The 20,347-nt window shown below is 42.7% G+C and overlaps 1 long non-coding RNA gene across 3 annotated transcripts in view; it reads left to right on the plus strand.

Annotated features, from left to right (window-relative positions):
* Positions 1-20,008, plus strand: part of LOC120886296 (uncharacterized) — a 31,027-nt gene extending 11,019 nt beyond the window's left edge. For all 3 annotated transcript variants that reach the window (XR_013434554.1, XR_013434553.1, XR_013434555.1), the window contains 4 exons: positions 15,793-15,848; positions 16,953-17,167; positions 19,007-19,147; positions 19,818-20,008. This is a non-coding gene — a long non-coding RNA (uncharacterized LOC120886296). The remainder of the gene's footprint in view (positions 1-15,792; positions 15,849-16,952; positions 17,168-19,006; positions 19,148-19,817) is intronic.
* Positions 20,009-20,347: the final 339 nt, after the last annotated feature.

A 20,347-nucleotide genomic window follows, 5' to 3' on the forward strand; every position in this document is an offset into this window, starting at 1 on the left:
GCAAGCCTCTTACAGTGAGCAGAGACAGGGTCTGAGATGGGGCAGGGGCCAGAAAATGGGTCACTGAAAAGACTTTTAGTTCAGGGAAGCCACCAAAGAGAAGAAGGAGAGACATGACTACTAATGGCAGGGGAAAATAGAGACTCAAACTCTGGCAGAGGCCACAGAAGAGAGACAGATGGATGTGAGACATTGTTTTGGAAATAAGGAGGAATAAGTGGAAGGTGATGAGGTCAGGAGGTATGAATCCTGAGAGAGGGAAGGTTGAACTAGGCAGGTGTTGAAGTCACAGGGAAGGAAGACACACACTGTGGGCTGGAGGAAGTGAGGGAAGCTCCAGAAGCCCATCTCAGAGCTGCCTCTCAGCTGGTGTCCTGCCATTGATTCTGCAAACTGTCCTTCTTGGTCACATTGTTTTTGTGTCCTGTGAAGCAGGCAGAGGGAGCTGAGCATCTCTCTGTTGCCCTAGCAAGTCATATCTCACAAGCCCAATCTTACCCAGCAGATAGTAGCCCAGAGGTTCAAGTAGCAGCCTGCGAAGGTTGCACAAATCTGCCAGTCCCTCCTCCTATGGCCCTATCTCTTAAAACTGCGTCAGAGTGGGACAGACGTGAGCCCACAGAAGAGAGTGAGGACCAAGGATGGACAGGAGGGGGAGCAAGTGGGTATGGATGAGAAATCAACCTGCACCTTGGTTACCTTGAGGGCTAAGCCTGTCCTTCCTGTTGCCCAAACCCCTCTCCCTTTTTAGTTCTGAGGACTATAGGAGGAGAGTGCATCACTGTTCTAAGTAAAGAGCTACAGTGTGTTTCCATCTGCATTCAAATACCAATTGAGCAGAACTTCAAGGCCTTCTTTCTGTAAACCATTAAACCAATAAGAAATTTCTAACCAGGGTAGAATCACAGAGAAGTAAGAGGGTAGGGAGACAGGAGGATGAACGAAGAGGGGGAGGTTGGTGGTAGAGCTCTGGTAAGAGCGGCTGCCAGCTGTCCAGGCTCCTGGAAGGCTCCTGGCTGGGATCAGTGGCCATGGAGAAGCATTCTTACAGGCTTCGCTAATGCACACACAGAAGGGGAGGAAGTGAAGTCCTGATTTGACCTAACCATGGGGCCCTCTCTAATCACTATTAAAAGCAGTCATTTCCACCCTCCCTGGTGGCACTGGAGTGCTGGAAAAGATTAACGGGAAGAAATTCAACTAAAACCAATTCTTCAACCTATTAATTTAGAATAGCCAAAGAGAAAAAAGCCTGCAAAAGAACAAAAACTCTTGCCTTTATTTTTCTTCAAATTATTGAATCATTCTCTTTGTTCCCAGTGTTTTCTAAGAGTAATGTCTGACTCTGGGCCTACGATAAAAAATTCTCTAGACATTTGATGGAGGACAATCAGCCTGATGGGACCCAGCTTTTCTCACAGTGCCTGTGGGAAGTTGATAAGAATGCCAAGAAAAAATAAGTTTGGGAAGCACTGGGTTAGAAGGAATAAAACAGATATCTTTACTATAAAGCTTTAAACATTTTCATATGCAATGGGACTCTTCAGAAGGGTGTGGAAGCTTGGGTTGATTTCCTACTTGACAACATTCTTCACTGCACTTCTTTGCCCAAAGAAGAAACAAACTCAGAAGAGCTGTTCCTTCTGTGATTTCCTCTTATGGCATCCTGAAACAAAGAAGGGTATGATTCATTGGATGGTCCCCAATTCACTGGGCCATAGCAGATCCTCTGGAATAAGTTTCCATGGTATGCTTCTGGAAGGCCTACAGAGGAAGGGGTGGGGAGGTGGCAATCAGAAGTGCAAGGTTCTACTTCAGGTTCTAAAAGCTACATGAGCTTCTGGGTCTCATTTTCAACTCTGAAGAAGATATGTTCACTAGTACAACGTAAGTCAAGTTTCTAGGGGCTGGAATATAGCTCAGTAGTAGAGCACTCATCCAGCGAGCAGGAGGCCCTGAGTTTAATCTTTAGAAATGCTTTTAAAAAATAAAAAGTCAAACATCTAATACTATTGCATGGCACATGTGATACATGGCCCCTATATGTCATAAACAGTCATATTTTTAAAATGAGGAAGGGAAATATTCCACTATCAAAATCTAGATTATGACAAAGAGTTCTCACCTCATACCCAATAATAGAACCCTCTCGCCTCCATTCAGCCTAAAAAATAAATAAATATACCATAAATGTCCTAGGTGAGCACAGTCACGCCAGGGCCCACAGCCTCGGTTCCTCACTCTTCTGCTAAAGCAACCCAGGACTCAGCTGGGAGCTCCTTGGATGGCCAGTGTCCCCCTGAAGGAGTTAATGGCTCCAGGGAACACTTCAATGAGAACTTCCACATGTGCCAGACACCCAGCCTGCCCCAGACTGGTGATCTCCAGTCTCCATGCTTAGGTAGATGCCAAGAGCATTGAGCTCCTTCTTGCCCAGAGCCCTGGCTGAGACTCAGAGCAGCTGGTAGACAGCTGACCTAGGGCTTCTCTCTCTTATCCACTGAGGCTTTTTTTTTTTTTTTGGTATAGATGCCCTACATCTTAGAAAAGGAATCCAGAACTTTCCCTGGAAATATTTCTACCAAGACAGGGAGGGGCTCAGAACCCACTGAAACTATAAGGTGCTGCTGACCTCACTCCTCCTGCCAGCAGAAAGAGACTAGGCCATTCTGGCTGTTTTCTCAGAAGAAAGGCTGAGAGGGCTGAAAGAGAACCAGAGTAGGCAGGGGGACCCAGCTAGATGATGCACCTCCTGTGGGCTGAGCACCAGCAGAGAGTGGGTAGGAGACAGGCATGGGACCACAGGAAGGAGAGAGGATATTTTCTTGACTTGGGGGCTGCCTAGGGATAAAATATCCCTTGGGCCACTTTAAACCTGACAGTTCTCTGGAACTGAACTATGAAAGTCCTAACTTTTGAGATGTTGCAATTACGGTGGTCACAATTCCTGGTATTGGTTTGGAAGAATGATTACTTGATGAGTGTGTCTGGAATGGCTTCCTGGAGGAGTGGCTCTTGAACCACGTTGTAGGTCTGTGCTTCTTATTTGCTGATGTGCACAGGAAGCACTGACAGCCTGCTTCAGCAGGGCTGGGGAAGGGCCTGTGATTCTGCATTCGAAACAAGCTCCCAGGTAATGCTGATACCTTGCATCAGCTATAAAAGATATAGCTAAGAGTTGCCCCATACAGGGAGTCAATCAGGAGGACATTCCTGACACCAGGCAAAAAGAGCAAAGGGGAAAATGAGATGTACCTTAGAGAGCAAGGTGTGTGGGGAAAGAGTAGAGGAGGCAGGGAAGATGAGGAGGACCTTGCCTGACAGGGGACAAGGGACACATGAGAAGGGCAGGGAGAGTGAACCACCAAGTTTAACTTTATCCTGTGGATCACAGCTATTCTCCGGGTGCATGTCCAGGCTCTATCAGAATCCTTGGGCACCAATTAAAGGCATGCTTCTGTTGGTCCCCACCCAGCAGAATATCAGATTTATTGGATACGGAAAGGGATTCAGAAATCTGCATTTTTTAAAACAATATTATTTTTTTTTTAAAGACAGGTTCTTACTGTGTTACCCAGGCTGGCCTCAAACTCCTGGGCTCAAGCAATCCTTCTGCCTCAGCCTTCCGAGTAGCTGGGACTAGAGGCATGTGCTACCAAAACCAGCAGAATCTGCATTTAAAAAACAATAATCTCTATTGATTTTATTTTTTTTTATTTTAGAATTGGGCAACACTTTATTCCATGAAAAAGAATAAAGTACAAGAAATCTGTACTTTTAAGAAGCTCTCTACGTGATTCGCATGCAGTTTGGTAACCAGTGGTGGGAATTAACATATTTCAGACAGGGGAAAGGCCAAGGTTAGATTAGCATATTGACAGATCCCCTGGAAAGCAGAGGAGGGTAGAAGGTTGGTGGAGGGGACAATGTGGCTATGTAGACCAGAGAAACCAAGGACTTGGACCAGAATTCTGGCAATAGGAATGAAGAGGAGAGTAACCCAAAAAATATCCACCAATGATTCATCCTCTCATTGCTCACTGGTGAACTGCCAGTCAGGGGTATGTGAGGGCAAGAGAGGTGATGAGTGCAATTTTAGATCTGCCAAGTTTGGTGGACATCCAGGTAGGGAAGACCATTGGGCAAATGGCTATGAGAATCTGAAGATCAGAGGCAATGACCAGCTCTGGCTCTGGATTTTAGAGCCTGTGACCTAAAGTATCACATTAAACTTTGTGTTGCCAGCAGTAAGCATTTCAGATTTTCCCAGAAACCATTCCTAGGGGAAAATGGCGATTAGAGTCCTCCTTCTGCCAGGAGTAAATACTGTTACCAGCAGTGATGTTGATTGTCCCAAGTACAGAGGGCAGATGCTTCCTGGAGAAGCTTGAGCAATGGGGAACTTACGTAAGTTCTCCCCTGGAGACTTGCAGGCCTCTAAGGTGGTGAGGGTAGCCTCCCAGTATCAGCTGAAAAGAACAGAGGACCTCATAACAGGATCTACAAATATCTCTTTCTGCTATGATTTGATCTTGTAATGTACATTTTCAGACTCCAAGAGCAAACTATGGCAAACATGCTAGTGTCAGCTTCTGGAACACTCTACCAGGTTGCAGTGACTGTCCCTACCCAGTTAACTGGAAAAGACAAACAAGGACTTGGACATCTATGCTGCCGTGCTGCATAACCATCTAAATAAACAAGGCTTAGTGGAAGAGCTGACACTGTTATATTTTAAAGGAGTAATAGAAGTTGGGTATGTGAAATAATGGAATGAGGGAGAAGAAGGATTCTAGGTAGAAGAAACAGCCCATGCCAGGCACAGGCTGATGGGATCAGGGAACAGAAAAATTAGGCATGGCTGGAGCAAAGGGCAGATGGGGGACAAGGACAGGAAATAGATCTAACACATGGGAAGGCAGAGCCTGTCATGAAGGGCTCCCTGATATGCAAATACAATGAATTTAAAATTATCTAGAAAACTCTAAAATGCCAGTTTAAGGAGGGGCACTAGCTCTGAGGTCTGAGTTTGGGTGAGGAATGTGCAGGAGTTTTGATCATCCAGGCATGAAGGAGACTGAACCAAGACAAAACAGGCTCAATCCTCAGGACTGCCTGCTGGTCCATTTCCCAAATTTATCTCTGCTTTTCCTCCTCCTGGCAGCCAGCACCCAGAGCAAGCCACCATGTCCTCTGTCCTGGGCTCCTGCTGCCGCCCCCTGACAGGTCTTGCTATTTCCATACTTTTCTTCACAGCCTGTTGTCTATGAGGCAGCCAGAGGGACCTTTTAATAATGTAAGTTGTACTGTGTCCCTTGTCTGCTTGAAACCCTTCAGTGGCTTTCATGAGCTGGGCTGGGAGTATGGTCCAATCTTCTTCCCCTAGTTCACTTGATATGGCCCCTCCTGCCTGTCTACCCTCTTCCTTACCCTCCTGCTCTCTCTTTGTCTAAACCCCTAACATACACTCATTTCTAGTTCTTAAACATGCTCAGCTCATCCCCCTTTTAGAGCTTTTACTAGATCTTCCTCCTGCCTAGACCTTACACAGCTGGACATTTCTTGCCTTTTAGGATATTTAAATATCATTTTCTCAGAGAGATTTTCCCTGACAAGTCCCTCAATCTATAGGTCATTTTCTGTCAAGTCATCCTCTTTCAATTCTCTGAGCAGCTCTCATTACCTAGTATTTTCCCGTTTTTGTATATTTAATGTCTCTCTCCTCTTTAGGAGATAATCTTCAAAATGGCCACCCTTACTTTCTCCTCTCACTGTACATTTACGTTACTCTACTTGTCAAGAAGCGAGGCTTATTTCTTCTTCCACTGAATCTGGACTGGACTTACTATTTCTTATTACTTGCTCTGAATGACAGAATGAGGCAGAAAGGATGCTGGGTCTAACTTTTACCTGGCCTGTTCACTTTCGATTTCACTCTTGGAAACTAGCTACCATGTAACGAGTCTGACTACCTTAAAACCGCCATGTTGTAAGAAATTGCAGGCTTTCCATGGAGTCAGAGAGTACATGTTTAGGAGCATATAAAAGAGACATGAGTGATGGACCCATCAGCCCACACCAGCTATCCACTGCCTGTAGATGAGTGAATGACCCCAGATGATGCCAATGACACAGTTCAGCAGAAGAGTTGCCTAACCTGGTCCTGACCCAATTCTGGAAGAGATTTTTGAAGCTTAATAAATTCTTATTATTTAAAGACACTAAGTTTTGGAGAGGTTCATTACACAGCAATAGGTCACCGCAACCTCCTCCCAATACAGTGAAGGTTTATGTGCGGTGCCAGGCACTGCTGGGCACACGTGTGGAGTCAATAGATATTTGTTGAATATGATTTTGTTGTTGTTGTTTTTGTTTTTTTGGTTTGTCTTGGGAATGAAATCCAGGGCCTCACACTTGCTAGGCAAGTGCTCTGTCACTAAGCTACACTCCTGGCTCTGAATGTGTGAATTCAGGGAAAATGGATTTGTCCATTGTCCATGGGTCTTTATAAACAAAAATGCTAAATGTCTTACAGTATTAATGCCGGAAACCAAGGAACTGAAGGGAATTGAAGTTAGGAAATGGGATTTGAGGCCAGGCACAATGGCACACACCTACAATCCCAGAGACTCAGGAGACTGAGGCAGGATGATCACAAGTTCAAGGGTAGTCTCAGAAATTTAGCAAAACCCTGCCTAGAAAAAATAAATAAACAAAAGGAGCTAGGGATATAACTCAGTGGTATAAATGCCCTGGGTTGAATCCCCTATACTAAAAGAAGAAAGAAAAGAAAAGGAGAGGGTGTGGTTTGGAGCTTAACATTTCAGTTCTGAGTTTTGAGAACGCATAAGACATAGTCACAGCTGAAGTGGTGGAGAGACGGAGGTCACTGAAGTTGAGGAGGTAAACAAATTTGAGGTTAGGATACTGGCTGAGACAAAAAAAAATATTCAGCTTATCCAGGAAGATGGCAGGACTGGTGCTGGGGAGAGGTACTGGAAGGTTCTACCTGAGAGCCATGAGAGGGCATAGGACAGGTGGAATCCATGGAATTATCAAGCTTCAAAAAGGCAAAAAGGATTCAGTGAAGGATCTGTGGGAGCAGATAGAACAGGAAACTCAGGGGGAAAGAGACAACCCAGCACCATCCTCAGCAATGACTATCAGGTCACCTTCAGGGGCAGATGAATGAGGTGGGGCTTTCACAGCATTGCAGCCAAGCACAGATTAGGCTCCATTCTGGGCAGATGAGAAGCATACTCAAATGAGATCACCAGGAAGATTAACTGGCCTCTGATTTTGGCTGGCCCCGAAGGGTAAAACAAAACAAAACAAAAAAATGGTTTCCTTGCCAGCATATCCAGAAGATAGATAATGTTTGCTGTTGGCAGTGGAATCAGCAAACTGAGACCTTGGCTCAAGAGTCCAAATGAAACTATGGTGAAAGGATGCAGGCAGGGCTGTGGGTAAGCCCAAGTCAGTAAGCCCCCAACTGGCCTGCAGATGGTAGACGCTGAGCAGAGAGGGAGGAGCAGCAGGCTGAGTCCTGGGGTGAGAAAGAATGGGGCTCACCTGGACTGCTGTGTACCCCTAAACTTGTCCTCACAGGAAGGGTTGGCATGGCTGGTCAGAGTTAGCTATTTGGAACCAGTGCTCGGTCTGGAAAGGCAAGATGGTCTGAGTTTTCTCTTCAAATCCTATGAAAAAATAAACTTAATAATGATCCTTTCATATTATAAAAAGTAGACACATTTAATGTTAAAAACTGTTTTCAAATCCCCAAAGCAGAAAGGCCTTCCCCTTCTGTCTCCCTCTACACACATAAAAAATGAGCATGGATAAGAAATAATCCTTAACATACTATTAAATTCTCATTTTAATAACCCAGTCACAGCTTTTGGGCTATTCTATTTCCTGCCTTGATATTCCAGTCCGAAGAAACCAAGCAGAGAACGGTGACAGAACTAGAACTAAACAATGGACTCCTTCAAGTCCTTGCAGTATATCATTCAAACTGAAAGGCATTTATTAAGCTCCAACCCATTAGTCAGGTCTCTCTCAGTTTCAAGTGAGTGAAACCAACATAAGCTGGCTTAGGCCAAGTAGGAAATTTATTGGTTCATATTTTAAAAGAACAAGAAGAGGAATGAAAGAAAGAACAGAAACAAATAGAAGATCAGCTCAATCAGATGTTGGCAGGAATCTCATCTCATCATTTCAGCCCTGCTTTTTCAGTATCAGTTTTTTCCCAGGCAGGGTTTCCCAACTGATGACCAAGTTAACAGCACAAGAAAAAAGTACCTCCTTTTTGAAGCAAAATTCTGAGGCATATTCTCATTGGTTATGCTTGAGTCACATGCCCATCCTTGAACCAATCATGGCCAGGAGGATGCAGTTCTCTCATTGACCAGGCCAGATCACACATCCACACCTGGAATAGTGAGGTGATGTTAGTCCCATTCAAGCTACATACATAGTTGGGTCCTCAAATAAAAGTTGCAGTTACCAGATGGAAGGGCATGGCATGCAGGGTAATTTCAAATAGATGGCTAGACACAGCAGACTTCATGGACCTGCAACCATGGACCATGGGCCAGACTCATGGCCTGGCTCTTAGAAAGGATTAATGCAGCTCTGTTTTGAAATTCTTAATACTTCTTAATAATTTAATATTTTTTAAAACTTTTTTTAGTTGTAGGTGGATACAATACTTTTATTTTTTATTTTTATGTGTGGTGCTGAGGTTCAAATCCAGTGCCTCAAGCACAGTAGGTGTGTGCTGTACCGCTGAGCCACAACCCCAGTCCCAATAATTTAAGTTTGTGAATTTTAAAGAATTTTTAAGCTTCAAAATTATTAGAATAATAATTAGAAGTAGGAGCCTTGCGTTTTCATTTTTCAGTGGGCCCTACAAATTAGGTAGCTGATCTTGTGGTTACACTACTGTGTGCCTGGGAAGGATTCAAGAAACCCATGAAACAGTCCCCTCAGGGAGAAGAAACAAAGGACACTTTTGGGGAAAAGAACAAGTAATTTGTGCTGACTTAGGCCTGTAAGGAAGGAAAATGTACTCATTCATTCATTCTTTCTTTCATTTATTCATTTAAAACTTTATTAAGGGGCCGGGCAACTACTATTGCCAGGGTATAGAGGAAAAAAATGACTGTCACAGTCCTAAGGAAGCCCCTGCTCTGCTGGAGTGGGGGAAGGATCACAAGCACAGCAGAGTAAGGGTTGGGATGTAAAGAAACACCCATAGCTGTGGAGTGCAGGGCAGATACTGCGAGCAGTCCAGCCTGGAGATGGGATCCAGCCTGGAGGTGGGTATATGCTGTTGTCCTAAGAGTCAGGCATGTGATTGATTGGTCAATAGAAGCCAATAGTTGCAAAGCCTGGTAAGCTTTTCCACCAGTAGAGATAGTTTCACAGTGCAGAAAAAATCATGCCAGGTACTTCAGGCAGAAGCTTGTGTCTGAGCCATGATATGGACTGAATGAAACTTCTCAGGGTGTCAGCCCTAGCCACAAACTTAACCACTAGATAACCTTGGACATGAATATACCTGCAATACAGTGCCCTATTTAAGTGTCAAGAAAGGAGAAGTATCCCAGTGGCTCAGGAGGCTGAGGCAGAAGGATCACAAGTTCAAAACCAGTCTCAGCAACTTAGCGAGGCCCTAATCATCTTAGTAAGACCCTGTCTCTAAATAGAATATAAAAAAGTAACATGAAGAGAGAGTCTACAGAATGGGAGAAAATCTTTACTACATGTACCTGAGATAGAGCATTAATCTCCAGGATATGTTAAGAACTCAAAAAACTTAATAATAATAATAATAATAATAATAATAATAATAATAATAATAATAATACAAATAACCCAATCAATAAATGAACTAAGAACTGAAAAGACACTTCACAGAAGAAGAAATACAATTGATCAACAAATACATGGAAAAATGTTCAACCTCCTTAGCAATTAGAGAAATGAAAATCAAAACAGAAAGCAGTATGGAGATTCCTCAAAAAACTTGGAATGGAATCACCATTTGACCCAGCTATCTCACCTCTCAGTTTATACTCAAAGGACTTAAAATCATCATATTACAGTGATGCAGCCACATCAATGTTTATCGCAGTTCAACTCACAGTAGCTAAACTATGGAACCAACCTAGGTGCCCTTCAACAGATGAATGGATTAAAAAAATGTGGTATATACAATGGAATATTACTCAGTCTTAAAGAAGAATGAAATTCTGGTATTTTCTGGTAAATGAATGGAGCTGGAGAATATCATGCTCAGTGAAATAAGCCAATCCCAAAAAACCAAAGGCTGAATGTTTTCTCTGATATACGGATGCTGATTCACAATGGGGCAGGGAGCTAGGGAAGAATAGAATTACTTTAGATTAGGTAGAGGGGAATGAAGGGAGGGGAAGGGGTATAGGGGTAGGAAAGATAATAGAATGAATCAGTAAACATTATTACTCTCTCTATATAACTGTATAACCAGTGGGATTCTACGAATAAAAAAATAATATTATTAAAAAAAAAGAGGCCAAGGATGTGGCACAGTGGTTAAATCCTGGGTTCAATCCTTGTAACCAAAAATAAAATAAAATAAAATAAAATAAGAAAGGGGAAGTAGCATCAAATCAATTGGGAGAAATTTACTTCTGATCCCTGGACTTTTCATTTATATGAACCATTTTCATGTTGTTTTCACAGTAGAATCATTTGTCCCCACACACTTTGTTTGTTTATAATGGGAGTTTGGGCAACAATTAACTCACACCCAGCGGTGTGGTTTTTTCCCCTAGTGTAATTGCAATTATTTTTTTCTTCATAGTTTCATCATGGGCTTAGCTTTTAATAAACTCAAATGGTTGCAATTAACTATAATCACTGCTTTCTTTTTTACTTGTACATGGACACAGTACAATTATTTATTTATTTTTATGTGGTACTTTACCTGGGTACTGATGGAACCCAGGGCCTCACTTGTGCCAGGTGAGCGCTCTACCACTGAGCCCCAACCCCAACTCTCTGCTTTCTTTTTGATACTCAAAAAAGCTAAGATAGGTCACTGCCCTCAGGAAACTTCAATTCTTTTTGGATAAACAAGATCTAACATATATGAGAAACACAGTGAGCAGAGTGATGCAGAACGTGTAACAGGCTATTCTGATCCCTGTAGCCGTGGGTGACAGGTAGCACTCTCTTCCTCCCACATGATTCTTTGCATGCACTGATTTTCATGGGAGATAAGAAATCTCCTCTGGAGTGAAAGCTTGAATTCAATCTACAGTTGGACTCGGATACTACAAGCATGTCTGAATGGGAAGGGCACAATTCACTGTGCAAAGCTGGGGAGGAAGAGTCAGCACGGATAGTCTCCACACAAGGTGTGGGTAGACTGGTCCCAGAAAACTTTATATGTATTTTTTTTTTGGCTGGGTCTGAAGGGCAGGTAGGACCTGAGTCATGGAGAGGAATGGAGAAAGAATAACAAAGTTTTTCTTGTAGGCTCTCTCCAGAGTCCTGGGGCAAGGCCAGGCTTGGTTTTTCATTTGTTCCAGAGAAGCCTCTTAGCAAAAGAGGTCGACCACATGCAGGACCTTGTGTTAAAAACAAGTTCTTCCTTCCCTGCATTTCTTCAGTTTTATTTGCTGAAAAGACAGCAAGTTAAATTAAAATGGCACCATCACACTATACACAAAATTTATATGTGACCGGGCACAGTGGCACATGCCTTTCATCCCTCTGGAGGCTGAGGCAGGAGGATAACAGTTTTGAAGCCAGCCTCAACAATTTAGCTAGACTGTCTCAAAATAAAAAGAGCTGGGGATGTAGTTCAGTAGTAGAGCACTCCTGGGTCCAATCCCAGTACAAAAACAACAACAACAACACACACACACACACACACACAAACTTATACATAGTTGGTGTTAATATATGGTCTTCTCACAGAACACAAAAGAACTTTCCTCAAAATGTAACCTCAGTGGCTTGTTTCCCCCCAACACACATGAGGGTGTGCTGAGGAGAGCAGGGAGTGGATTTGGCAGGGAAAAAATGGAGTTTCAATTTAATTTTGGCATGACCATGTATTTGGAAGGTCAAAATAACTGGCAATGCTACATTTGTTAAAAGTTCACTTAGAGAGATGCCACGCGAAGCTTTGATCTTGTGGGTCAGAGCACTGAGGTTCCAGGGCTCTTGAGTTTGTGGTGAGGTTGCTGGATTTCTGAATAAAAAGCTACAGTTAGAATGTAATTTCCTGCCCTGACTCTGCGGTACAGCCGTGGTCTGCGTTACTCAGCTCTTGCAGAGTGGGAGGGGTCTTGTGGCACAGTTTTCCAAAATTATCCAAATTAAGACCCCAAGAGAAGAGACTTGTTAAGCCCAGCAACTCTCTGAGAAAATTCTGAAAAACACTATAGTGAAAAGCACTTCCTTTCTTAAAGCCAGAGCGCTTGTCCCTGGTGCCGAGCTTTCAGCTGTGTGAAGGGCTGGAGAGCTACTCTTAATGGTGAGAATTTAACCGTATGGGTGGTGGAATTGGAGCCCAGAAGACCAGCAAGGGACCTGGGATTCCACTTAACACTCAGGAAGAGAAAGTCCAGCCTTCAAGTTCAAAGAAGACCCATCCCTTTGCAGCAGGCTACTTAAAAAACCATTTTTAACTGAAGATATACATGCTCATTATAGAAAACATGTAAAACTGCAAGACACAGGGCTACATGCCTTTAATCCCAACTACTCAGGAGGCTGAGGCAGGAGGATCACAAGTTTGAGACATTGTCAAAAAAGGAAGAAAGGGAGGGAAGGAGGGAGGGAAGGAAGGAAGATGAAGGAAGGACAGACTCATCAGAATGTAGCTCAGTTGGCGAGCACTTGCCTAGCATGTGCAAGGTTCCTGGGTTCAATCCCCATCAATGCAAAAAGAAAAGAAAGAAAGAAAAAGCATAAAACTGCAGAATAGAAATACTTTTTTACAAAGCCACCTGTAATCCTATTAATAGAAATAATCCCTGTTTCTGGTATAGATGGAGACTTTTTCTATTCATACATTGACATACATAAATAAATACAGATTCATACTCTCTAAGCTGTTTTGATACTTGCCCTTTTTCAAGTAATACTATAGCATGACATGTCAATAAATACATTATATTAAGTGTGATATTAAGTGTCTGAATAATATTCCTGTACAGGGCTGTATTATTTATTTAATTAATCTTCTATGATTGGAAATTCATGTTGTTGGATTTTTATTTATTTATTTATTTACTTTTGCTGTTATAATCAATACAGTAATGAGTACCCTTAATTATTTTCTTAGAGTATGTTTCAAAGAATGTTTATTGCTAGGGCAAAACTTATGACATTTGTAAGAATTGTGATACTACACCATTCAGGATAGTCTAAATGTTATAATAAAAACCTCCAGACCTCAGTGGTTTAACATAATAAAGACTTATTTCTCTATTATAGCTCAAATGAAGGTCACCTGGTTGGGAGGGGAGAGTGCTCTGCACATCTCTCTGGAACCAGGGATTGGTCATAGAATGGCTTCCCATTTGCCAAAGCCCTGGAATGCTCCACTGGATCGTCTGATTTCAGCTGTTATGTAAAGGGAAAAAGAGTGTGAAGATTCTAAGCTGGTTTTAAAGCCAGGCCTGGAAGTGACTAACATCACTTCTCTTCCCACCTTCCAACTGTCTGGAACTCAGTAACATGACCACTGCTAACCTTAAGGGAGGCTGGGAAATGTAGTCTTTTTTGTGTATGCACAAGAAGGGTTTGGTGAACACAGAGCCAGCATTGTCCATTGTCTGCTTCAAACATAAGCAAGTCCCAACCAGCAAAGTGTTTCCAATTTACATTCCTACCAGCAGGGTATGAGAACTCCTATTTCCCTACACTCTCAATAGTTAAGAGGATGAGAAGAGTGTGTGTGTGTGTGTGTGTGTGTGTGTGTGTGTGTGTGTGTGTGTGCGTGTGCGCACGCGCATGCTTTCCTCAGATTTGCACATAACATTGTTACTTCAAGTGGACTCAGCATCTGCTTCTGTCTGTAGTTAATCTTACTGGAAAGTCAGGCTCTAATTCCTGATTGCTTTCAGAACAGCCACACCTTTCAACTGTCTCCCAACCTAGCCTGAGTTTCTGCACCTTTCTCTGCCTATTCTTTCCTCTCTCTTCCTTTCTCACTTATCCCCCAACCCCACTAAAACAAAGGTGTTATATATAGGTGTCTGCAAAATGGGTCAGGGTTACAGGGATCTTACCCAAACCCACTGCCCCAAACCTATCCCCAAATGCAAGGCTTACTTAGAGGCCCAAGGAGATTAGAGCTCTGCATTTTCTATGCCATCTCAGGTATAGAAAATACCTGACATTTACGTAAAACAAAAGTTCAAGAACAGAATTTGGAGGCTGCCTTGGGCACATAGGAATTTGTTAAGCAGAAGTGAGGTCACAGTTGCTGCAAGCATCATGCTACAGAACACTTTCTGTTCTGCAAATAGTTTTTCATTTTTACTATTTTCTCCTCACCATAACCAGATGTTAACTTGTTTTAAGAGGTTGAATCCAAAGCCCAGCAATTTACTCTGGGGAACCCGAATAAGAGGCTTGGAGCCCAGGCTATAGCAATTCTGAAAGTTCACTCGGTGCCCATGATTGACACCATAGCAATTAAGAAGGTCCTAGAAGTTTGTGCCAAGTGGGCATAGGGACTATTTCCTGAGTAAGGATATTGCTATTTTCTCTCTCATTTGTCCAATAATAATGCTTCAGGTTGATTTTCTAGACTTGACTACAAAGAGGAGGAGAAAGATGATAATGAAACAAACCTATGTGAATTTGGCAGTAAGCCATCTGCAGGTTGTTTATTGTGGATCCCACCATGCTAGGTTCATGGAGAAGACAAACAGGAGCTTTGCTTTCTAGGAGACTAAAGTCTAAATGGAAAGGTCAAACTAAACTCATGAAGCAGGTAGGCAACTGATTTTCCTCTAAACAGAGTGGTTTTATTCAGGATTTGCTGATTATATAGACAGAGAGATCTCTCAAATTATCTAGGATAGTATGGATTTATTCTAAGTGTCCACGTGGCTGGTCCTAGAATTGAGACTGCTCTGGAGCCTGGTGAGTCCTCTCCATCTCTCTTCTGGAAGGCCTAGCTCCTCCCTCATGGTGTCTCTGCCCTCTTTCTCTTTGTGCACCTGTTTCCTGCTCTTCTTACTAATGATGCTTCCTCTGCTCACTCAACTTCTGTTCTTTCCTAACCCCAACTTGCATGTGACTTCCACCTGCTAAGATTTTGACTCCACATTTAGGCATCCTTTCAACCTCAACTACCACCCCACGATGTAAGTTCTTTCTGTATTTGGTAGTTGTTACTTCCAGGAGAGCTTCTGATTGACCCAGCTCCTATGCCTCTGTGAACCTATATTGGCTGACCTTAGGTCATTTGCCCATCCCAGTAGTCTAGTCGGGTGTGGCCAGGAGTAGTTGATCACAAGTCACGTAAAGGACTACAAGCCAGTAGACCCCTTTACAATTCCTGTGTAAGGTTATTTAATTATAGTCAACCAACGGTCACAAAAAAAAAAGAAATCCCTGTGAACTGGAGAAAGTGGACTTCATAATCATAAGATGATTGGGGTTTTATCATATGGTGTTTAAGTCACAGCAGAGAAGAGGAAGCTGAAATCCTGGAATCAGTATGATGGTAAATTGTTTTAGTGTTCACAATGATTTGCTTCCCTTTCTTGTGGACAGATTCTAGACATCGATGCCCAGACGACATCAGAGGATGAAGCTTTTGTCAATGAAATGTAAGAGGATCATATGTCAATTTTAGGCAAACACTTTGATAACCTTTGCATAGTTCAACAAGTACTCATTTCTCTCTGCCATGAGAACATCAATGTCCCAAATAGGGACCATTTCATCAGCTTGGGTCCCAGAATGAAAACAACCTGGAGCAGAGCCAGAGCCTGTCCATGAAGGATATGTCATGAAAATAAGTAAACTTTCTCTGTGCATTAAGCCACTAAGGTTTAGGGGTCATTTGTTACTGTTGCATAATTTACCTTATCCTAACTGATAAAAAGATCAAGTTATAATTTTTTAGAATATCAGATAAATTGGAGACAAGGATGGAAGTTAAGAAGTAATGAACAAATAGTAATGAATATAGATGTCAAGGAGGAAGGACTGGAAGCAGGGCAGCAAGACAAGATATGGAAAGAATGAGACTTCAAGAGTCATTTTGAAGAAAGCTATACCAGATTTTGGTAACAGGTTGTGAATATTTTTTTAGACTGTTTCAACAGAATACTATAGACTGAGTCCCTTAAACATGACACTTATTTCCTGACAGTTCTAGAGACTAAAAGTCCAAAATCAAGGTACCAGCAGAGCTGGTTTCTTTTGAGTCTTCTCTTCTGGCTTGTATATGGTCACCTTCTCTGTGTCTCATCAGAGTCAGTTCTCTGATGTTGCTTCCTCTTTTTATAAGGTTACCAGTATTACATATTAGGGCTCCACCTACATGACCCCACTTAGCCTAATTACTCATTTAAGGCCCTGTCTCCAAATACAACTGTCAAAGGGGGCATTAGGGTTTCAACATAAGAATTCTAGGGCAGAGGATACAATTTAGTCCATAGCAAATTGGAATAAGAAATGAAAGATAAAGCATAACAAATGTTCCTTATTTAATAGCTTGTCATCATTGGGAGTTGGAATCATTTTGAGAGAAAGATTTACTTCTCCACAAATTGAATCTAAGGTGCTGCAGCTAGTGATTTCCTAAAGGTCCTTGGAACTGGGCGCAGGGCCAGGGAAGGAGATTTGAGAGTCATCAGCAGGGGGCCAGGGGTTTGGTCAGTGAGTTTATGAAAACTGTCTTTTGGTTTGTTTTAAAACACAAATAGGTTGTGACAAATGGAATACAGAAACTACATTTGAGGAGAGAAGGCCAGGGAGAGGACCAGCAGGCAGCACTGATGGATGAAAAGAAGAGGAAGGAATAAAACAAAGAGCTCCTGGTAGCATTGCTTCACTGTGTGGGACAAGTTTGTCTGCCCACCTGAGCTTTGGGCTTCTCTGATGGAGCAGGAACAGCAGCAGCCACCCTGGGTTTCCCAAGGTATGAGACTCATTGGCAAGTCCCCTTCAGCTGATCTTGGATGTTTGGGTTATTAAAGTAGGAGATCAGGCATTATAAAATGCAATCGAGAGGTTATTTTTCAGGGTTCAAACCTTATTCACACACATCCTTCCATTAAAATTTGACAAAAACAAAACAACCCTCCCCCCATGAGATAGGTGTTATCTCCCTTGTAAAGAGGTTGAAACAACTGCTCAGAGATCCTAAGGAAGTTTCTGGAGGTGGACAGCTGGTAAGCCTCTGAGGCAGGACTCAGCCCTCATTAACATACCTCGTCACTCTGTAGTTCCACCTGCACCTTCCCTCTGAGAAATCCTCCCTTTGAAGACTCATCAGGGTATGGCTCCAGCACACTTCTCTTGCTTGGAGAGGTCCGCTGACACTCTCTGACATTTCCATAAAAATCTCTCTTTTTCTGAAACAGTCTTCCCAGAACCCTCAGATTCCAAAAGAACACATGTGGAAGTTCCCATGGTGAGGTTCTCATGGTAGTAAGAGCGTGTGCATAATTTTATTGAATGCTCCTTAAGAGCAGTTGCTGCTGTGTGAGAAACACAATTGCACCCATTGTTACTGTTGGTGGAAATTGACTTCTGGCTCCATTTTCTTCTGCAGCTTGGTCTCCTTTAGGAGACAAAAAAAAAAAAAAAAAACCAGCTGGAGAGATGAGGTGGTTGGCTCACACACAATAGACCCTGAAAGTGCCTCTAGTCCTTCTCCAGCTATACTAAATTAACTTGGCATCCATCTTTACAGTGGGACTCTGTGGCATTACAGAGCATCATCAACCCGCTGTTGGTCTCAACTTGACCTGAGAGACCCCATCAGTCCCACCTCTCTGCTTGTCTGTCCCCAGTGTGTTCAACTGAAATCCTTCTGGAAAGGAAGGCTGTATTCTTGTTGGATCTTTAACATAAGAAGCCAGGAAGTTTCCCAGAGGCTCTGAATCTATACTTCAAGTCAAGAGGGGAGAAAAAAAAGTATTAACCTAATTTAGCTGTATTTTAGGACACAAATACTGGGACCCTAAAAGCCCAAATTATGCTTCTGACTATAGGTTTTCTGGAGAAAACAAGACAGCTCAACCTGGGCACATGTGCAAGAAGGGCACTGGCTGTTCCTTAAGAACCCGGTAGCTCCGGACCCTTCAATGAGCAAGTCTGTCAGGAAAAGCACATGTGACCATATTCTGTGAGACGTATACATTTGTAGGATGCTTTTGGCTCAGGAACTTTGCAAAGAGTTTCCTGTCTTGGAGGCATTGGGATGGTAGATAGGGCAGGACCAAAGGTGTGGGGAGAGGGGACCATTGAGTGCAGACCCTGCCTTTCTCCAGCCTCCAAAACACCTCATGTGGAAACACCATCCCCTACTTCAAAGCCAGAGTTACGGAAAGCCACTCCACAGTCACTCACAAGAGACTCCATTTCTAAAGCATTATAAGGCTTATATATTATGCATTTCATTTGATTAACATTGATACTGGACACAGGCTCACAACTTCTGTAAAGAAAGCTGGAATATTTTACCAGTATACCAACTGGAATTCTTTCCCACAGGCCCAGGAAGATATCTTAGTCCTCTGCAAATGAGCATCTCTCCAGGCCTAGAGAAAGACTGCTCTATTCTTATTGGCCACAGTTTTATCCCTCATAGTGGGGTACAGGACAAAGTCTTTCTGGCTGGCTATGGTGGAAACAGGGACTTTCTTTCTTTTTCTATAAAAAATAAAAAGCCAAGGGGGAAAAACACTAATTTTTTTTCTCTGTTGCTATATAACAAATTACTCTTTTTTTAAAAAAAATTTCTCTTTTTTAGGTAACATAGATTGAACCCAGGGGCACTTAACCACTGAGCCACATCCCCAGTCCTTCCAGAGTGTCTCTGCTGTCTTCAGAACATGGCAGTGAGATTCCTCCAGAGTGATCTGGAAGCAAGAAGAGACACACATGGTCTTCTGTATCCTAATCTCAGGATTCCATTCTATCACTCTGCTGTGTGCTATTGGTCACATAGACAAACCCTAGTGAAATGAGGGAGGGGACTATGCAAAGGTGTGGATACAGAGAGGCAGAAATTTGGGGGGGTCACCTTGGAGGCTGGCTACAATACCCCATTTTGAAAAGGATAGAAGAGAGAGAAGGTCATGTGCTCAAGAGAATAATGCTTTAAAAAGCTGGTTCATGAATAGCTCTTTTGTTGTCCTTCAGGAATCATTTTTGGGCTTCATCTCTGAGCATGGCCTGTATCATCAGATATTCAGATTAGCATGATCTCAAAGTTCTTTATGGTCCACAGTATTGCCAATTAGAAGTTGGTGAGGAAAGGAGAGTAGAAAGCATGGAGTAGGGAGAGGAAAGAACCTGGGCCTCATGAAGCAGCCCCAAAGCCTGAGCCTGTAACCCTGAGTTTGCTCTCAAGGCCCCAGACACAGTATGTTGTATAGCCCTGGGATCAGGCTGGATATAAATCCTGCCATTTGCGGAAGTAGGAAATGGAAATGGGAAGCTTTGATTTAATAGCTATTGCCCTATTTTCCTGAGCCTGAGACAGGGCTTCCTTGTGTATGGAGCTGGTACCAGTCTGTGTATAAATTGATGATGTTTCCTTACTATCTAAATGTTTTCAGAGTGCAGTACAGCTGAGACCAGAGATGATACTCGTGTTGAAAATAAGGACCTGGGTCCCTGTTCCCATGGTGTTAAAGACTAAACACCTGAGAAACTTCAAGGCAAAACCAAAACCTTTTATTTAAATAAAAACTTTTATTTAAATAAAATACATACAAGAGGAAGTGAGGGGAAAGGGGAAAATAATACAAGGGGAAGAAATAAATTACAGTAGAGGGGGTAGAGAGAGAAGAGGGGAGGGGAGGGGAGGGGAGTGGGGATAGTAGAGGATAGGAAAGGCAGCAGATTACAACAGACACTAGTATGGCAATATGTAAATAAAGGGAAGTGTAACTGATGTGATTCTGCAATCTGTATACTGGGTAAAAATGGGAGTTCATAACCCACTTGAATCAAAGTGTGAAATATGATATGTCAAGAACTATGTAATGTTTTGAACAACCAACAATAAAAAAATGATAGAATATGGCAGGATGGGGGTGGCGGGTAGTGGGGTGGGGGGAGGGGTTGGGGTGTTGGGGGGTGTCAG

The sequence above is a fragment of the Ictidomys tridecemlineatus genome, chromosome 2, assembly GCF_052094955.1.
Source record: "Ictidomys tridecemlineatus isolate mIctTri1 chromosome 2, mIctTri1.hap1, whole genome shotgun sequence".
In the NCBI taxonomy this organism is placed as follows: Eukaryota; Metazoa; Chordata; class Mammalia; order Rodentia; family Sciuridae; genus Ictidomys; species Ictidomys tridecemlineatus.